The sequence below is a fragment of the Ambystoma mexicanum genome, chromosome 4q, assembly GCF_040938575.1.
Source record: "Ambystoma mexicanum isolate Mex_15411 chromosome 4q, UKY_AmexF1_1, whole genome shotgun sequence".
Taxonomy (NCBI): Eukaryota; Metazoa; Chordata; class Amphibia; order Caudata; family Ambystomatidae; genus Ambystoma; species Ambystoma mexicanum.
Window position 1 is genome coordinate 526,156,016 of NC_090928.1, and position 20,650 is coordinate 526,176,665.

General features: G+C 36.7%; 1 non-coding gene across 1 annotated transcript; it reads right to left on the reverse strand.

Annotated features, from left to right (window-relative positions):
- Positions 1-578: 578 nt before the first annotated feature.
- TRNAT-CGU (transfer RNA threonine (anticodon CGU)) lies at positions 579-656 on the reverse strand. Its single transcript has one exon. It is a non-coding gene; the product is annotated as a tRNA-Thr (tRNA).
- Positions 657-20,650: the final 19,994 nt, after the last annotated feature.

Below are 20,650 nucleotides of genomic sequence, written 5' to 3' on the forward strand. Positions count from 1 at the left end.
ACCGCCAGCTACCGCATGCACAGATAGAAATAACACGACTACGAGCACTGTGTGACAGAGGCCAAATGCTACCAGGAGGAGGGGAAGTACCACCCTTGACTATGGCATATCTCACCCCCCCTGCTAAGTGCAACAGGGGCGTTAGCCCCAACCACACCAGAACCAGCACAGTCGGTATTGTCCCAGGGAACACCCACATCACAATGGTGAGAAAAAGAATGGCGATCAGGGGAGTACCTGTTCCATCTGAATGATAAACCAGTGAGAATTATACACCCAGCCACCCCAGAAAGCCAGCGCGGAGAAGGACAAGAGAAGGATGGTGAGCAAGAAAAGGAAGTAGAGGAGGTGTGGAGCGACCTAGACGAATACGAGGAAGGAGCGGCAGCTGTAGGATCCCCACTGCCACAACATTTCGATGACATGGATCCACGATCAAAGGGTAGATTAAGGCAGTGAGTAGGGAACATAAACATCATCCAGACATTGAATGTTAACAATGAAATATTGCAAATATTCTGAAGAGACTTTCAATTTCTCTCTTTTTTGTCAAAATGCACTGAGATTTTAGTTGTTTGTGCCCAGCGTGGGGCTCGAACCCACGACCCTGAGATTACGAGTCTCATGCTCTACCGACTGAGCTAGTCTAGCTAGGCTCATTTCAATTTGTATAGTTTTCTTTCCTATCCCTGCACTGCCGTTTTCCACCGATAGGATGCTGTGTTATCATAGGCTCAGGTTGAGTTTGGAAAGAAAATACACATGAGCCAGAGGCAGAAATAGTCTAAGAAAGTATCAAACACAATTACCAGTCAATATCAGAATGCTTTGAAGAATATCAGGAAATAGCCGATTAAACCTGTGTGGAAAAAATGTCCTATTTGTGTTTTCTCCACTTTATTTTATAGTAAGATGATACACACTTTTTCTTTTACAGTGAATTAATTAAGGTATGGTATTGCCCCATTAAACATCGTCCAGACATGCATTCATATATTGAATGTTAACAATGAAAATATTGCAAATATTGTGAAGAGACTTTCAATTGCTCTCTTTTTTGTCAAAAAGCACTAAAATACTAGTTGTTTTTGCTGAACTTTGGGCTCAAACCCACAACCCTGAGATTAAGAGTTTCATGTTCTACCGACTTAGCTAGCCTAAGCAATCCAGTCTCTTTTGGATTCATATAATTTTCTTCCCTATCCCTGCACTTCCGTTTTCCACAGATAGGATGCTGTGTAATAGGCTCAGGTGGAGTTTGGAAAAAAAATACACATCAGCCAGAGGCAGAAATAGTCTAAGAAAGTATCAAACACAATTACCAGTCAATATCAGAAAGCTTTGAAGAATATCATGAAATAGCCGATTAAACCTGTGTGAAAAAATGTCCTATTTGTGTTTTCTCCACTTTATTTTATAGTAAGATGATACACACTTTTTCTTTTACAATGAATACATTAAGGTATGGTATTGCCGCATTAAACATCATCCAGACATGTATTCATATATTGAATGTTAACAATGAAAATACTGCAAATATTGTGAAGAGACTTTCAATTTCTCTCTTTTTTGTCAAAAAGCACTAAAAATTATAGTTGTTTTTGCCCAACGTGGGGCTCAAACCGACAACCCTGCGATTAGAAGTCTCATGCTTCACCGACTGAGCTAGCTGGGCTCCTTTAGATTTGTATAGTTTTCTTCCCTATCCCTGCACTTCCGTTTTCCACAGATAGGATGCTGTGTAATCATAGGCTCAGGTGGAGTTTGGAAAGAAAATACGCATCAGCCAGAGGCAGAAATAGTCTACAAAAGTCCTATTTGTGTTTTCTCCACTTTATTTTAAAGTAAGATGATACACACTTTTTCTTTTACAGTGAATCCATTAAGGTATGGTATTACCCCATTAAACATCATCCAGACATGCATTCACATATTGAATGTTAACAATGAAAATATTGCAAATATTGTGAAGAGACTTTCAATTTCTCTCTTTTTTGACAAAAAGCACTAATATTATAGCTTTTTTCACCCAATGTGGGGCTCTTACCAACAACCTTGAGATTAAGAGTCTCATGCTCTACCGACTGAGCTAGGCGGGCTCTTTTGGAGCCCAATAGTTTTCTTCCCTATCCCTGCACTGCCGTTTTCCACAGATAGGATGCTGTGTAATCATAGGCTCAGGTGGAGTTTGGAAAGAAAATACACATCAGCCAGAGACAGAAATAGTCTAAGAAAGTATCAAACACAATTACCAGTCAATATCAGAATGCTTTGAAGAATATCAGGAAATAGCTGATTAAACCTGTGTGGAAAAAATGTCCTATTTGTGTTTTCTCCACTTTATTTTATAGTAAGATGATACACACTTTTTCTTTTACAGTAAATACATTAAGGTATGGTATTGGCACATTAAACATCATCCAGACATGTATTCATATATTCAATGTTAACAATGAAAATACTGCATATATTGTGAAGAGACTTTCAATTTCTCTCTTTTTTGTCGAAAAGCACTAAAATTATAGTTGTTTTTGCACAACGTGGGGCTCAAACCTACAACCCTGAGATTAAGAGTCTCATGCTCTACCGACTGAGCTAGGCGGGCTCTTTTGGAACCAAAAAGTTTTCTTCCCTATCCATACACTGCTGATTTCCACAGATAGGATGCTGTGTAATCATAGGCTCAGGTGGAGTTTGGAAAGAAAATACACATCAGCCAAAGACAGAAATAGTCTAAGAAAGTATCAAACACAATTACCAGTCAATATCAGAATGCTTTGAAGAATATCAGGAAATAGCCGATTAAACCTGTGTGAAAAAAATGTCCTATTTGTGTTTTCTCCACTTTATTTTATAGTAAGATGATACACACCTTTTCTTTTACAGTGAATACATTAAGGTATGGTATTACCGCATTAAACATCATCCAGACATGCATTCATATATTGAATGTTAACAATGAAAATATTGCAAATATTGTGAAGAGACGTTCAATTGCTCTCTTTTCTGTCAAAAAGCACTAAAATGCTAGTTGTTTTTGCCCAACATGGGGCTCGAACCCACGACTTTGACGTTAAGAGTCTCATGCTCTACCAACTTAGCTAGCCTAAACTAGCCTGTCTCCTTTGGATTCATATAATTTTCTTCCCTATCCCTGCACTTCCGTTTTCCACAGATAGGATGCTGTGTAATAGGCTCAGGTGGAGTTTGGAAAAAAAATACACATCAGCCAGAGGCAGAAATAGTCTAAGAAAGTATCAAACACAATTACCAGTCAATATCAGAACGCTTTGAAGAATATCATGAAATAGCCGATTAAACCTGTGTGAAAAAATGTCCTATTTGTGTTTTCTCCACTTTATTTTATAGTAAGATGATACACACTTTTTCTTTTACAGTGAATACATTAAGGTATGGTATTGCCGCATTAAACATCATCCAGACTTGTATTCATATATTGAATGTTAACAATGAAAATACTGCAAATATTGTGAAGAGACTTTCAATTTCTCTCTTTTTTGTCGAAAAGCACTAAAATTATAGTTGTTTTTGCCCAACGTGGGGCTCAAACCTACAACCCTGAGATTAAGAGTCTCATGCTCTACCGACTGAGCTAGGCAGGCTCTTTTAGAACCAAATAGTTTTCTTCCCTATCCCTGCACTGCCGTTTTCCACAGATAGGATGCTGTGTAATCATAGGCTCAGGTGGAGTTTGGAAAGAAAATGCACATCAGCCAGAGGCAGAAATAGTCTAAGAAAGTATCAAACACAATTACCAGTCAATATCAGAACGCATTGAAGAATATCAGGAAATAGCCGATTAAAACTGTGTGAAAAAAAGTCTTATTTGTGTTCTCTCCACTTTATTTTATAGTAAGATGATACATACTTTTTCTTTTGCAGTGAATACATTAAGGTATGGTATTGCCCCATTACACATCATCCAGACATGTATTTATATATTGAATGTTAACAATGAAAAAACTGCAAATATTGTGAAGAGACTTTCAATTTCTCTCTTTTTTGTCGAAAAGCACTAAAATTACAGTTGTTTTTGCCCAAAGTGGGGCTCAAACTGACAACCCTGCGATTAAGAGTCTCATGCTCTACCGACTGAGCTAGCTGGGCTCCTTTTGACTCGTATAGTTTTCTTCCCTATCCCTGCACTTCCGTTTTCCACAGATAGGATGCTGTGTAATCATAGGCTCAGGTGGAGTTTGGAAAGAAAATACACATCAGTCAGAGGCAGAAATAGTCTAAGAAAGTATCAAACATAATTACCAGTCAATATGAGAACGCTTTGAAGAATATCAGGAAATAGCCGATTAAACCTGTGTGAAAAAAATGTCTTATTTGTGTTTTCTCCACTTTATTTTATAGTAAGATGATACACACTTTTTCTTTTACAGTGAATCCATTAAGGTATGGTATTACCCCATTAAACATCATCCAGACATGCATTCACATATTGAATGTTAACAATGAAAATATTGCAAATATTGTGAAGAGACTTTCAATTTCTCTCTTTTTTGACAAAAAGCACTAATATTATAGCTTTGTTCACCCAATGTGGGGGTCCAACCAACAACCTTGAGATTAAGAGACTCATGCTTTACCGACTGAGCTAGGCGGGCTCTTTTGGAACCCAATAGTTTGCTTCCCTATCCCTGCACTGCTGTTTTCCACAGATAGGATGCTGTGTAATCATAGGCTCAGGTGGAGTTTGGAAAGGAAATACACATCAGCCAGAGACAGAAATAGTCTAGGAAAGTATCAAACACAATTACCAGTCAATATCAGAATGCTTTGAAGAATATCAGGAAATAGCTGATTAAACGTGTGTGGAAAAAATGTCCTATTTGTGTTTTCTCCACTTTATTTTATAGTAAGATGATACACACTTTTTCTTTTACAGTGAATACATTAAGGTATGGTATTGGCACATTAAACATCATCCAGACATGTATTCATATATTCAATGTTAACAATGAAAATACTGCAAATAATGTGAAGAGACTTTCAATGTCTCTCTTTTTTGTCGAAAAGCACTAAAGTTATAGTTGTTTTTGCCCAACGTGGGGCTCAAACCTACAACCTTGAGATTAAGTGACTCATGCTTTACCGACTGAGCTAGGCGGGCTCTTTTGGAGCCCAATAGTTTGCTTCCCTATCCCTGCACTGCTGTTTTCCACAGATAGGATGCTGTGTAATCATAGGCTCAGGTGGAGTTTGGAAAGAAAATACACATCAGCCAGAGGCAGAAATAGTCTAAGAAAGTATCAAACATAATTACCAGTCAATATCAGAACGTTTTGAAGAATATCAGGAAATAGCTGATTAAACCTGTGTGAAAAAAATGTCCTATTTGTGTTTTCTCCACTTTATTTTATTGTAAGATGATACACACCTTTTCTTTTACAGTGAATACATTAAGGTATGGTATTACCGCATTAAACATCATCCAGACATGCATTCATATATTGAATGTTAACATTGAAAATATTGCAAATATTGTGAAGAGACGTTCAATTGCTCTCTTTTCTGTCAAAAAGCACTAAAATGCTAGTTGTTTTTGCCCAACATGGGGCTCGAACCCACAACCTTGACATGAAGAGTCTCATGCTCTACCAACTTAGCTAGCCTAAACTAGCAAGTCTCTTTTGGATTCATATAATTTTCTTCCCTATCCCTGCACTTCCGTTTTCCACAGATAGGATGCTGTGTAATAGGCTCAGGTGGAGTTTGGAAAAAAAATACACATCAGCCAGAGGCAGAAATAGTCTAAGAAAGTATCAAACACAATTACCAGTCAATATCTGAACGCTTTGAAGAATATCATGAAATAGCCGATTAAACCTGTGTGAAAAAATGTCCTATTTGTGTTTTTCCACTTTATTTTATAGTAAGATGATACACACTTTTTCTTTTACAGTGAATACATTAGGGTATGGTATTGCCGCATTAAACATCATCCAGACTTGTATTCATATATTGAATGTTAACAATGAAAATACTGCAAATATTGTGAAGAGACTTTCAATTTCTCTCTTTTTTGTCGAAAAGCACTAAAATAATAGATGTTGTTGCCCAACGAGGGGCTCAAACCTGCAACCCTGAGATTAAGAGTTTCATGCTCTACCAACTGAGCTAGCCGGGCTCCTTTGGATGCCTATAGTTTTCTTCCCTATCCCTGCACTGCCGTTTTCCACAGATAGGATGCTGTGTAATCATAGGCTCAGGTGGAGTTTGGAAAGAAAATGCACATCAGCCAGAGGCAGAAATAGTCTAAGAAAGTATCAAACACAATTACCAGTCAATATCAGAACGCATTGAAGAATATCAGGAAATAGCCGATTAAACCTGTCTGAAAAAAAAGTCTTATTTGTGTTCTCTCCACTTTATTTTATAGTAAGATGATACATACTTTTTCTTTTGCAGTGAATACATTAAGGTGTGGTATTGCCCCATTACACATCATCCAGACATGCATTCATATATTGCATGTTAACAATGAAAATATTGCAAATATTGTGAAGAGACTTTCAATATCTTTTTTTTGGTCAAAAAGCACTAAAATTTTAGTTGTTTTCGCCCAACGTGGGGCTCAAACCCACAAACCTGAGATTAAGAGTTTCATGCTCTACCGACTGAGCTAGCCGGGCTCCTTTGGATGCCTATAGTTTTCTTCCCTATCCCTGCACTGCCGTTTTCCACAGATAGGATGCTGTGTAATAAAAGGCTCAGGTGGAGTTTGGAAAGAAAATACACATCAGCCAGAGGCAGAAATAGTCTAAGAAAGTATCAAACACAATTACCAGTCAATATCAGAACGCATTGAAGAATATCAGGAAATAGCCGATTAAACCTGTGTGAAAAAAAGTCTTATTTGTGTTCTCTCCACTTTATTTTATAGTAAGATGATACATACTTTTTCTTTTACAGTGAATACATTAAGGTATGGTATTGCCCCATTACACATCATCCATACATGCATTCATATATTGCATGTTAACAATGAAAATATTGCAAATATTGTGAAGAGACTTTCAATATCAATTTTTTTGGTCAAAAAGCACTAAAATTTTAGTTGTTTTAGCCCAACGTGGGGCTTGAACCCACGACCCTGAGATTAAGAGTCTCATGCTCTACCGACTAAGCTAGATGGGCTCTTTTGGAACCAAATAGTTTTCTTCCCTATCCCTGCACTGCCGTTTTCCACAGATAGGATGCTGTGTAATCATAGGCTCAGGTGGAGTTTGGAAAGAAAATACACATCAGCCAGAGGCAGAAATAGTCTAAGAAAGTATCAAACATAATTACCAGTCAATATTAGAACGCTTTGAAGAATATCAGGAAATACCCGATTAAACCTGTGTGAAAAAAATATCCTATTTGTGTTTTCTCCACTTTATTTTATAGTAAGCTGATACACACTTTTTCTTTTACAGTGAATCCATTAAGGTATGGTATTACCCCATTAAACATCATCCAGACATGCATTCACATATTGAATGTTAACAATGAAAATATTGCAAATATTGTGAAGAGACTTTCAATTTCTCTCTTTTTTGACATAAAGCACTAATATTATAGCTTTTTTCACCCAATGTGGGGGTCCAACCAACAACCTTGAGATTAAGTGACTCATGCTTTACCGACTGAGCTAGGCGGGCTCTTTTGGAGCCCAATAGTTTGCTTCCCTATCCCTGCACTGCTGTTTTCCACAGATAGGATGCTGTGTAATCATAGGCTCAGGTGGAGTTTGGAAAGAAAATACACATCAGCCAGAGACAGAAATAGTCTAAGAAAGTATCAAACACAATTACCAGTCAATATCAGAATGCTTTGAAGAATATCAGGAAATAGCTGATTAAACCTGTGTGGAAAGTGGAAAAAATGTCCTATTTGTGTTTTCTCCACTTTATTTTATTGTAAGATGATACACACCTTTTCTTTTACAGTGAATACATTAAGGTATGGTATTACCGCATTAAACATCATCCAGACATGCATTCATATATTGAATGTTAACATTGAAAATATTGCAAATATTGTGAAGAGACGTTCAATTGCTCTCTTTTCTGTCAAAAAGCACTAAAATGCTAGTTGTTTTTGCCCAACATGGGGCTCAAACCCACAACCTTGACATGAAGAGTCTCATGCTCTACCAACTTAGCTAGCCTAAACTAGCAAGTCTCTTTTGGATTCATATAATTTTCTTCCCTATCCCTGCACTTCCGTTTTCCACAGATAGGATGCTGTGTAATAGGCTCAGGTGGAGTTTGGAAAAAAAATACACATCAGCCAGAGGCAGAAATAGTCTAAGAAAGTATCAAACACAATTACCAGTCAATATCAGAACGCTTTGAAGAATATCATGAAATAGCCGATTAAACCTGTGTGAAAAAATGTCCTATTTGTGTTTTTCCACTTTATTTTATAGTAAGATGATACACACTTTTTCTTTTACAGTGAATACATTAGGGTATGGTATTGCCTCTTTAAACATCATCCAGACTTGTATTCATATATTGAATGTTAACAATGAAAATACTGCAAATATTGTGAAGAGACTTTCAATTTCTCTCTTTTTTGTCGAAAAGCAATAAAATTATAGATGTTGTTGCCCAACGAGGGGCTCAAACCTGCAACCCTGAGATTAAGAGTTTCATGCTCTACCAACTGAGCTAGCCGGGCTCCTTTGGATGCTTATAGTTTTCTTCCCTATCCCTGCACTGCCGTTTTCCACAGATAGGATGCTGTGTAATCATAGGCTCAGGTGGAGTTTGGAAAGAAAATGCACATCAGCCAGAGGCAGAAATAGTCTAAGAAAGTATCAAACACAATTACCAGTCAATATCAGAACGCATTGAAGAATATCAGGAAATAGCCGAATAAACCTGTCTGAAAAAAAAGTCTTATTTGTGTTCTCTCCACTTTATTTTATAGTAAGATGATACATACTTTTTCTTTTGCAGTGAATACATTAAGGTGTGGTATTGCCCCATTACACATCATCCAGACATGCATTCATATATTGCATGTTAACGATGAAAATATTGCAAATATTGTGAAGAGACTTTCAATATCTATTTTTTTGGTCAAAAAGCACTAAAATTTTAGTTGTTTTAGCCCAACGTGGGGCTCAAACCCACAAACCTGAGATTAAGAGTTTCATGCTCTACCGACTGAGCTAGCTGGGCTCCTTTGGATGCCTATAGTTTTCTTCCCTATCCCTGCACTGCCGTTTTCCACAGATAGGATGCTGTGTAATCATAGGCTCAGGTGGAGTTTGGAAAGAAAATGCACATCAGCCAGAGGCAGAAATAGTCTAAGAAAGTATCAAACACAATTACCAGTCAATATCAGAACGCATTGAAGAATATCAGGAAATAGCCGAATAAACCTGTCTGAAAAAAAAGTCTTATTTGTGTTCTCTCCACTTTATTTTATAGTAAGATGATACATACTTTTTCTTTTGCAGTGAATACATTAAGGTGTGGTATTGCCCCATTACACATCATCCAGACATGCATTCATATATTGCATGTTAACGATGAAAATATTGCAAATATTGTGAAGAGACTTTCAATATCTATTTTTTTGGTCAAAAAGCACTAAAATTTTAGTTGTTTTAGCCCAACGTGGGGCTCAAACCCACAAACCTGAGATTAAGAGTTTCATGCTCTACCGACTGAGCTAGCCGGGCTCCTTTGGATGCCTATAGTTTTCTTCCCTATCCCTGCACTGCCGTTTTCCACAGATAGGATGCTGTGTAATCAAAGGCTCAGGTGGAGTTTGGAAAGAAAATACACATCACCCAGAGGCAGAAATAGTCTAAGAAAGTATCAAACACAATTACCAGTCAATATCAGAACGCATTGAAGAATATCAGGAAATAGCCGATTAAACCTGTGTGAAAAAAAAGTCTTATTTGTGTTCTCTCCACTTTATTTTATAGTAAGATGATACATACTTTTTCTTTTACAGTGAATACATTAAGGTATGGTATTGCCCCATTACACATCATCCATACATGCATTCATATATTGCATGTTAACAATGAAAATATTGCAAATATTGTGAAGAGACTTTCAATATCAATTTTTTTGGTCAAAAAGCACTAAAATCTTAGTTGTTTTAGCCCAACGTGGGGCTTGAACCCAACCCTGAGATTAAGAGTCTCATGCTCTACCGACTAAGCTAGACGGGCTCTTTTGGAACCAAATAGTTTTCTTCCCTATCCCTGCACTGCCGTTTTCCACAGATAGGATGCTGTGTAATCATAGGCTCAGGTGGAGTTTGGAAAGAAAATACACATCAGCCAGAGGCAGAAATAGTCTAAGAAAGTATCAAACATAATTACCAGTCAATATTAGAACGCTTTGAAGAATATCAGGAAATACCCGATTAAACCTGTGTGAAAAAAATATCCTATTTGTGTTTTCTCCACTTTATTTTATAGTAAGATGATACACACTTTTTCTTTTACAGTGAATCCATTAAGGTATGGTATTACCCCATTAAACATCATCCAGACATGCATTCACATATTGAATGTTAACAATGAAAATATTGCAAATATTGTGAAGAGACTTTCAATTTCTCTCTTTTTTGACATAAAGCACTAATATTATAGCTTTTTTCACCCAATGTGGGGGTCCAACCAACAACCTTGAGATTAAGTGACTCATGCTTTACCGACTGAGCTAGGCGGGCTCTTTTGGAGCCCAATAGTTTGCTTCCCTATCCCTGCACTGCTGTTTTCCACAGATAGGATGCTGTGTAATCATAGGCTCAGGTGGAGTTTGGAAAGAAAATACACATCAGCCAGAGACAGAAATAGTCTAAGAAAGTATCAAACACAATTACCAGTCAATATCAGAATGCTTTGAAGAATATCAGGAAATAGCTGATTAAACCTGTGTGGAAAGTGGAAAAAATGTCCTATTTGTGTTTTCTCCACTTTATTTTATAGTAAGATGATACACACTTTTTCTTTTACAGTGAATACATTAAGGTATGGTATTGGCACATTAAACATCATCCAGACATGTATTCATATATTCAATGTTAACAATGAAAATACTGCAAATATTGTGAAGAGACTTTCAATGTCTCTCTTTTTTGTCGAAAAGTACTAAAATTATAGTTGTTTTTGCCCAATGTGGGGCTCAAACCTACAACCCTGAGATTAAGAGTCTCATGTTCTACCGACTGAGCTAGACGGGCTCTTTTGGAACTAAATAGTTTTCTTCCCTATCCCTGCACTGCCGTTTTCCACAGATAGGATGCTGTGTAATCATAGGCTCAGGTGGAGTTTGGAAAGAAAATACAAATCAGCCAGAGGCAGAAATAGTCTAAGAAAGTATCAAACATAATTACCAGTCAATATCAGAACGTTTTGAAGAATATCAGGAAATAGCCGATTAAACCTGTGTGAAAAAAATGTCCTATTTGTGTTTTCTCCACTTTATTTTATAGTAAGATGATACATACCTTTTCTTTCACAGTGAATACATTAAGGTATGGTATTACCGCATTAAACATCATCCAGACATGCATTCATATATTGAATGTTAACAATGAAAATATTGCAAATATTGTGAAGAGACGTTCAATTGCTCTCTTTTCTGTCAAAAAGCACTAAAATGCTAGTTGTTTTTGCCCAACATGGGGCTCGAACCCACAACCTTGCCTTTAAGAGTCTCATGCTCTACCAACTTAGCTAGCCTAAACTAGCAAGTCTCTTTTGGATTCATATAATTTTCTTCCCTATCCCTGCACTTCCGTTTTCCACAGATAGGATGCTGTGTAATAGGCTCAGGTGGAGTTTGGAAAAAAAATACACATCAGCCAGAGGCAGAAATAGTGTAAGAAAGTATCAAACACAATTACCAGTCAATATCAGAACGCTTTGAAGAATATCATGAAATAGCCGATTAAACCTGTGTGAAAAAATGTCCTATTTGTGTTTTTCCACTTTATTTTATAGTAAGATGATACACACTTTTTCTTTTACAGTGAATACATTAAGGTATGGTATTGCCGCATTAAACATCATCCAGACTTGTATTCATATATTGAATGTTAACAATGAAAATACTGCAAATATTGTGAAGAGACTTTCAATTTCTCTTTTTTTTGTCGAAAAGCACTAAAATTTAAGTTGTTTTAGCCAAACGTGGGGCTTGAACCAACGACCCTGAGATTAAGAGTCTCATGCTCTACCGACTAAGCTAGACGGGCTCTTTTGGAACCAAATAGTTTTCTTCCCTATCCCTGCACTGCCGTTTTCCACAGATAGGATGCTGTGTAATCATAGGCTCAGGTGGAGTTTGGAAAGAAAATGCACATCAGCCAGAGGCAGAAATAGTCTAAGAAAGTATCAAACACAATTACCAGTCAATATCAGAACGCATTGAAGAATATCAGGAAATAGCCGATTAAACCTGTGTGAAAAAAAAGTCTTATTTGTGTTCTCTCCACTTTATTTTATAGTAAGATGATACATACTTTTTCTTTTGCAGTGAATACATTAAGGTATGGTATTGCCCCATTACACATCATCCACACATGTATTCATGTATTGAATGTTAACAATGAAAATACTGCAAATATTGTGAAGAGACTTTCAACTTCTCTCTTTTTTGTCGAAAAGCACTAAAATTACAGTTGTTTTTGCCCAAAGTGGGGCTCAAACCGGCAACCCTGCGATTAAGAGACTCATGCTCTACCGACTGAGCTAGCTGGGCTCCTTTTGATTCGTATAGTTTTCTTCCCTATCCCTGCACTTCCGTTTTCCACAGATAGGATGCCGTGTAATCATAGGCTCAGGTGGAGTTTGGAAAGAAAATACACATCAGCCAGAGGCAGAAATAGTCTAAGAAAGTATCAAACATAATTACCAGTCAATATTAGAACGCTTTGAAGAATATCAGGAAATAGCCGATTAAACCTGTGTGAAAAAAATGTCCTATTTGTGTTTTCTCCACTTTATTTTATAGTAAAATGATACACACTTTTTCTTTTACAGTGAATCCATTAAGGTATGGTATTACCCCATTAAACATCATCCAGACATGCATTCACATTTTGAATGTTAACAATGAAAATATTGCAAATATTGTGAAGAGACTTTCAATTTCTCTCTTTTTTGACAAAAAGCACTAATATTATAGCTTTTTTCACCCAATGTGGGGGTCCAACCAACAACCTTGAGATTAAGAGACTCATGCTTTACCGACTGAGCTAGGCGGGCTCTTTTGGAACCCAATAGTTTGCTTCCCTATCCCTGCACTGCTGTTTTCCACAGATAGGATGCTGTGTAATCATAGGCTCAGGTGGAGTTTGGAAAGAAAATACACATCAGCCAGAGACAGAAATAGTCTAGGAAAGTATCAAACACAATTACCAGTCAATATCAGAATGCTTTGAAGAATATCAGGAAATAGCTGATTAAACCTGTGTGGAAAAAATGTCCTATTTGTGTTTTCTCCACTTTATTTTATAGAAAGATGATACACACTTTTTCTTTTACAGTGAATACATTAAGGAATGGTATTGGCACATTAAACATCATCCAGACATGTATTCATATATTCAATGTTAACAATGAAAATACTGCAAATATTGTGAAGAGACTTTCAATGTCTCTCTTTTTTGTCGAAAAGCACTAAAATTATAGTTGTTTTTGCCCAACGTGGGGCTCAAACCTACAACCCTGAGATTAAGAGTCTCATGCTCTACCGACTGAGCTAGACGGGCTCTTTTGGAACCAAATAGTTTTCTTCCCTATCCCTGCACTGCCGTTTTCCACAGATAGGATGCTGTGTAATCATAGGCTCAGGTGGAGTTTGGAAAGAAAATACACATCAGCCAGAGGCAGAAATAGTCTAAGAAAGTATCAAACATAATTACCAGTCAATATCAGAACGTTTTGAAGAATATCAGGAAATAGCCGATTAAACCTGTGTGAAAAAAATGTCCTATTTGTGTTTTCTCCACTTTATTTTATAGTAAGATGATACACACCTTTTCTTTTACATTGAATACATTAAGGTATGGTGGTATTACCGCATTAAATATCATCCAGACATGCATTCATATATTGAATGTTAACAATGAAAATATTGCAAATATTGTGAAGAGACGTTCAATTGCTCTCTTTTCTGTCAAAAAGCACTAAAATGCTAGTTGTTTTTGCCCAACATGGGGCTCGAACCCACAACCTTGACATAAAGAGTCTCATGCTCTACCAACTTAGCTAGCCTAAACTAGCAAGTCTCTTTTGGATTCATATAATTTTCTTCCCTATCCCTGCACTTCCGTTTTCCACAGATAGGATGCTGTGTAATAGGCTCAGGTGGAGTTTGGAAAAAAAATACACATCAGCCAGAGGCAGAAATAGTCTAAGAAAGTATCAAACACAATTACCAGTCAATATCAGAACGCTTTGAAGAATATCATGAAATAGCCGATTAAACCTGTGTGAAAAAATGTCCTATTTGTGTTTTTTCACTTTATTTTATAGTAAGATGATACACACTTTTTCTTTTACAGTGAATACATTAAGGTATGGTATTGCCGCATTAAACATCATCCAGACTTGTATTCATATATTGAATGTTAACAATGAAAATACTGCAAATATTGTGAAGAGACTTTCAATTTCTCTCTTTTTTGTCGAAAAGCACTAAAATTATAGATGTTTTTGCCCAACGTGGGGCTCAAACCTACAACCCTGAGATTAAGAGTTTCATGTTCTACCGACTGAGCTACCCGGGCTCCTTTGGATGCCTATAGTTTTCTTCCCTATCCCTGCACTGCCGTTTTCCACAGATAGGATGCTGTGTAATCATAGGCTCAGGTGGAGTTTGGAAAGAAAATGCACATCAGCCAGAGGCAGAAATAGTCTAAGAAAGTATCAAACACAATTACCAGTCAATATCAGAACGCATTGAAGAACATCAGGAAATAGCCGATTAAACCTGTGTGAAAAAAAAGTCTTATTTGTGTTCTCTCCACTTTATTTTATAGTAAGATGATACATACTTTTTCTTTTGCAGTGAATACATTAAGGTATGGTATTGCCCCATTACACATCATCCAGACATGTATTCATATTTTGAATGTTAACAATGAAAATACTGCAAATATTGTGAAGAGACTTTCAATTTCTCTCTTTTTTGTCGAAAAGCACTTAAATTACAGTTGTTTTTGCCCAAAGTGGGCCTCAAACCGACAACCCTGCGATTAAGAGTCTCATGCTCTACCGACTGAGCTAGCTTGGCTCCTTTTGATTCGTATAATTTTCTTCCCTATCCCTGCACTTCCGTTTTCCACAGATAGGATGCTGTGTAATCATAGGCTCAGGTGGAGTTTGGAAAGAAAATACACATCAGCCAGAGGCAGAAATAGTCTAAGAAAGTATCAAACATAATTACCAGTCAATATTAGAACGCTTTGAAGAATATCAGGAAATAGCCGATTAAACCTGTGTGAAAAAAATGTCCTATTTGTGTTTTCTCCACTTTATTTTATAGTAAGATGATACACACTTTTTCTTTTACAGTGAATCCATTAAGGTATGGTATTACCCCATTAAACATCATCCTGACATGCATTCACATATTGAATGTTAACAATGACAATATTGCAAACATTGTGAAGAGACTTTCAATTTCTCTCTTTTTTGACAAAAAGCACTAATATTATAGCTTATTTCACCCAATGTGGGGGTCCAACCAACAACCTTGAGATTAAGAGACTCATGCTCTACCGACTGAACTAGGCGGGCTCTTTTGGAACCCAATAGTTTGCTTCCCTATCCCTGCACTGCTGTTTTCCACAGATAGTATGCTGTGTAATCATAGGCTCAGGTGGAGTTTGGAAAGAAAATACACATCAGCCAGAGACAGAAATAGTCTAAGAAAGTATCAAACACAATTACCAGTCAATATCAGAATGCTTTGAAGAATATCAGGAAATAGCTGATTAAACCTGTGTGGAAAAAATGTCCTATTTGTGTTTTCTCCACTTTATTTTATAGTAAGATGATACACACTTTTTCTTTTACAGTGAATACATTAAGGTATGGTATTGGCACATTAAACATCATCCAGACATGTATTCATATATTCAATGTTAACAATGAAAATACTGCAAATATTGTGAAGAGACTTTCAATGTCTCTCTTTTTTGTCGAAAAGCACTAAAATTATAGTTGTTTTTGCCCAACGTGGGGCTCAAACCTACAACCCTGAGATTAAGAGTCTCATGCTCTACCGACTGAGCTAGACGGGCTCTTTTGGAACCAAATAGTTTTCTTCCCTATCCCTGCACTGCCGTTTTCCACAGATAGGATGCTGTGTAATCATAGGCTCAGGTGGAGTTTGGAAAGAAAATACACATCAGCCAGAGGCAGAAATAGTCTAAGAAAGTATCAAACATAATTACCAGTCAATATCAGAACGCTTTGAAGAATATCAGGAAATAGCCGATTAAACCTGTGTGAAAAAAATGTCCTATTTGTGTTTTCTCCACTTTATTTTATAGTAAGATGATACACACCTTTTCTTTTACAGTGAATACATTAAGGTATGGTATTACCGCATTAAACATCATCCAGACATGCATTCATATAATGAATGTTCACAATGAAAATATTGTAAATATTGTGAAGAGACGTTCAATTGCTCTCTTTTCTGTCAAAAAGCACTAAAATGCTAGTTGTTTTTGCCCAACATGGGGCTCGAACCCACGACCTTGACGTTAAGAGTCTTATGTTCTACCAACTTAGCTAGCCTAAACTAGCGGGTCTCCTTTGGATTCATATAATTTTCTTCCCTATCCCTGCACTTTCGTTTTCCACAGATAGGATGCTGTGTAATAGGCTCAGGTGGAGTTTGGAAAAAAAATACACATCAGCCAGAGGCAGAAATAGTCTAAGAAAGTATCAAACACAATTACCAGTCAATATCAGAACGCTTTGAAGAATATCATGAAATAGCCGATTAAACCTGTGTGAAAAAATGTCCTATTTGTGTTTTCTCCACTTTATTTTATAGTAAGATGATACACACTTTTTCTTTTACAGTGAATACATTAAGGTATGGTATTGCCGCATTAAACATCATCCAGACTTGTATTCATATATTGAATGTTAACAATGAAAATACTGCAAATATTGTGAAGAGACTTTCAATTTCTCTCTTTTTTGTCGAAAAGCACTAAAATTATAGTTGTTTTTGCCCAACGTGGGGCTCAAACCTACAACCCTGAGATTAAGCGTCTCATGCTCTACCGACTGAGCTAGACGGGCTCTTTTGGAACCAAATAGTTTTCTTCCCTATCCCTGCACTGCCGTTTTCCACAGATAGGATGCTGTGTAATCATAGGCTAAGGTGGAGTTTGGAAAGAAAATACACATCAGCCAGAGGCAGAAATAGTCTAAGAAAGTATCAAACATAATTACCAGTCAATATCAGAACGCTTTGAAGAATATCAGGAAATAGCCGATTAAACCTGTGTGAAAAAAATTTCCTATTTGTGTTTTCTCCACTTTATTTTATAGTAAGATGATACACACCTTTTCTTTTACAGTGAATACATTAAGGTATGGTATTACCGCATTAAACATCATCCAGACATGCATTCATATATTCAATGTTAACAATGAAAATATTGCAAATATTGTGAAGAGACGTTCAATTGCTCTCTTTTCTGTCAAAAAGCACTAAAATGCTAGTTGTTTTTGCCCAACATGGGGCTCGAACCCACAACCTTGACATTAAAAGTCTCATGCTCTACTAACTTAGCTAGCCTAAACTAGCAAGTCTCTGTTGGATTCATATAATTTTCTTCCCTATCCCTGCACTTCCGTTTTCCACAGATAGGATGCTGTGTAATAGGCTCAGGTGGAGTTTGGAAAAAAAATACACATCAGCCAGAGGCAGAAATAGTCTAAGAAAGTATCAAACACAATTACCAGTCAATATCAGAACGCTTTGAAGAATATCATGAAATAGCCGATTAAAGCTGTGTGAAAAAATGTCCTATTTGTGTTTTCTCCACTTTATTTTATAGTAAGATGATACACACTTTTTCTTTTACAGTGAATACATTAAGGTATGGTATTGCCGCATTAAACATCATCCAGACTTGTATTCATATATTGAATGTTAACAATGAAAATACTGCAAATATTGTGAAGAGACTTTCAATTTCTCTCTTTTTTGTCGAAAAGCACTAAAATTATAGTTGTTTTTGCCCAACGTGGGGCTCAAACCTACAACCCTGAGATTAAGAGTCTCATGCTCTACCGACTGAGCTAGGCAGGCTCTTTTAGAACCAAATAGTTTTCTTCCCTATCCCTGCACTGCCGTTTTCCACAGATAGGATGCTGTGTAATCATAGGCTCAGGTGGAGTTTGGAAAGAAAATACACATCAGCCAGAGGCAGAAATAGTCTAAGAAAGTATCAAACATAATTACCAGTCAATATCAGAACGCTTTGAAGAATATCAGGAAATAGCCGATTAAACCTGTGTGAAAAAAATGTCCTATTTGTGTTTTCTCCACTTTATTTTATAGTAAGATGATACACACCTTTTCTTTTACAGTGAATACATTAAGGTATGGTATTACCACATTAAACATCATCCAGACATGCATTCATATATTGAATGTTCACAATGAAAATATTGCAAATATTGTGAAGAGACGTTCAATTGCTCTCTTTTCTGTCAAAAAGCACTAAAATGCTAGTTGTTTTTGCCCAACATGGGGCTCGAACCCACGACCTTGACGTTAAGAATCTCATGCTCTACCAACTTAGCTAGCCTAAACTAGCCGGTCTCATTTGGATTCATATAATTTTCTTCCCTGTCCCTGCACTTCCGTTTTCCACAGATAGGATGCTGTGTAATAGGCTCAGGTGGAGTTTGGAAAAAAAATACACATCAGCCAGAGGCAGAAATAGTCTAAGAAAGTATCAAACACAATTACCAGTCAATATCAGAACGCTTTGAAGAATATCATGAAATAGCCGATTAAACCTGTGTGAAAAAATGTCCTATTTGTGTTTTTCCACTTTATTTTATAGTAAGATGATACACACTTTTTCTTTTACAGTGAATACATTAAGGTATGGTATTGCCGCATTAAACATCATCCAGACTTGTATTCATATATTGAATGTTAACAATGAAAATACTGCAAATATTGTGAAGAGACTTTCAATTTCTCTCTTTTTTGTCGAAAAGCACTAAAATTATAGATGTTTTTGCCCAACGTGGGGCTCAAACCTACAACCCTGAGATTAAGAGTTTCATGCTCTACCGACAGAGCTAGCCAGGCTCCTTTGGATGCCTATAGTTTTCTTCCCTATCCCTGCACTGCCGTTTTCCACAGATAGGATGCTGTGTAATCATAGGCTCAGGTGGAGTTTGGAAAGAAAATGCACACCAGCCAGAGGCAGAAATAGTCTAAGAAAGTATCAAACACAATTACCAGTCAATATCAGAACACATTGAAGAATATCAGGAAATAGCCGATTAAACCTGTGTGAAAAAAAAGTCTTATTTGTGTTCTCTCCACTTTATTTTATAGTAAGATGATACATACTTTTTCTTTTGCAGTGAATACATTAAGTTATGGTATTGCCCCATTACACATCATCCAGACATGTATTCATATATTGAATGTTAACAATGAAAATACTGCAAATATTGTGAAGAGACTTTCAATTTCTCTCTTTTTTGTCGAAAAGCACTAAAATTACAGTTGTTTTTGCCCAAAGTGGGGCTCAAACCGACAACCCTGCGATTAAGAGTCTCATGCTCTACCAACTGAGCTAGCTGGGCTCCTTTTGATTAGTATAATTTTCTTCCCTATCCCTGCACTTCCGTTTTCCACAGATAGGATGCTGTGTAATCATAGGCTCAGGTGGAGTTTGGAAAGAAAATACACATCAGCCAGAGGCAGAGATAGTCTAAGAAAGTATCAAACATAATTACCAGTCAATATTAGAACGCTTTGAAGAATATCAGGAAATAGCCGATTAAACCTGTGTTAAAAAAATGTCCTATTTGTGTTTTCTCCACTTTATTTTATAGTAAGATGATACACACTTTTTCTTTTACAGTGAATCCATTAAGGTATGGTATTACCCCATTAAACATCATCCTGACATGCATTCACATATTGAATGTTAACAATGACAATATTGCAAACATTGTGAAGAGACTTTCAATTTCTCTCTTTTTTGACAAAAAGCACTAATATTATAGCTTTTTTCACCGAATGTGGGGGTCCAACCAACAACCTTGAGATTAAGAGACTCATGCTCTACCGACTGAGCTAGGCGGGCTCTTTAGGAACCCAATAGTTTGCTTCCCTATCCCTGCACTGCTGTTTTCCACAGATAGGATGCTGTGTAATCATAGGCTCAGGTGGAGTTTGGAAAGAAAATACACATCAGCCAGAGACAGAAATAGTCTAAGAAAGTATCAAACACAATTACCAGTCAATATCAGAATGCTTTGAAGAATATCAGGAAATAGCTGTTAAACCTGTGTGGAAAAAATGTCCTATTTGTGTTTTCTCCACTTTATTTTATAGTAAGATGATACACACTTTTTCTTTTACAG